Below are 1,413 nucleotides of genomic sequence, written 5' to 3'. Positions count from 1 at the left end.
CCGACGCTGCCGAAATCTTCTTAGCGCTTTAGATCTGGGCGGAATGTGTATCCAGAAAAAAGGTTTCCACTTGGAGGCTTAAGAAATGTGAGTCACCCCCTCCCCCAGCCGCCTCCATCCCGCTCAGATCGGTTCAAGAAAAAAAAAAAATGCCCCTCTTGTTTTATTATCAGCGCAGCATCTTTTTTTTTTTCGGGGCGAACTTTGCTATTGTTCGCTTTGCATGGAAATAAATCAAATAAACAAAAATAATAATTAAAAAAAGTACGGGTTACCTGGAACGGTGGTTTGGAAACAGGACAAAATGGGAAGGGAAAAATTAAGAAAGAAAAAAAAAAAAAAGAAGGAAACGCGCCGTGGAGGGGGAAAGTTGCAGGGCTGGGAGGAGATCTTTGTTTCTCATCTGCAAAGATCCCGTCGCGAGGATGAGCAGGGTCCTGCGAGCGCGATTAATTATGCACACTTCTGATCAGTAAATGCGAATCCCTCACCACGCAATTCCCGCTCCTGTATTGGACATTGCCCATTTTTCTCACAGTTTATTAAGTCACTTTAGCATGCAACCTTTCAAAGCCCTTTTTATTTTTTTTTCCTCCGTGTGCAAGTAAGGGGGGACCAGAGCTGCTACACTATGCTACTTAGCTTGAAAATCAGTTTAGTGAAGGTTTGGGAGATCTTGGGTTTATTTCCCCCATACAAGACCTATAGCAGGAGCTTAATCAGGAAAGTGCGGAAAGAACGAAAGTGTACGGAAAATTACAAATATCATCGTCAGCTGCCAGAAGCACCAGGAAAATCTTTCCCTAAACCCTAAACAGTCCAAAAGATTGGTGTGATCACCGGCCCCCCTCCCCACCCATAAATTAGCTTGAAATTTTAAAGAGATTGAATAAAACAGTGTTTTCGAAAAAGTCTTTTTAAAAGTAATTCGGGGAAAAAATATTTAACGTCTCTTTTTTATATTTTTTTTCCGAGACCTGTGCTGTGGTTGTTCAAATGTCTCCTTAACTTTCGGCAAAATCTAACAAAAAGGAACGCGGTGTCAACTCATTAGCCGAACAGAGCTTTTAAAACGCTGAAGAGTCACGTAGCAAGGAAGGAATTGAGTTCAGAGTGAAAAACAGAGTCACCTTTCCACTGGAGAGCGGATGTGCATCTGAAAACAAGCGGGAGAGAAATATATAGCAGCGCTGGGTATAATGTGATTATACCTAAGGTAATCGCTTAAAATAAATTGTATACTGTTTAAAGTAAATCGACCTAAATGGCCACGCTCGCATAATTCAGAGATCATTGGGCAGATAAACTTCTCCTTAAAGAGCCTTTCCGGAGAAGGAGTTTGCTAAGACAGTGTGATCCTTCCAGTTTCTTAAGGCGATGCATCCACTGCCAAGAGATTTTCTTTTTATTATT

This window comes from Anser brachyrhynchus (genome assembly GCF_964034855.1).
Source record: "Anser brachyrhynchus genome assembly, chromosome: 2".
NCBI lineage: Eukaryota > Metazoa > Chordata > Aves > Anseriformes > Anatidae > Anser > Anser brachyrhynchus.
This window is presented reverse-complemented; position numbering follows the sequence as displayed.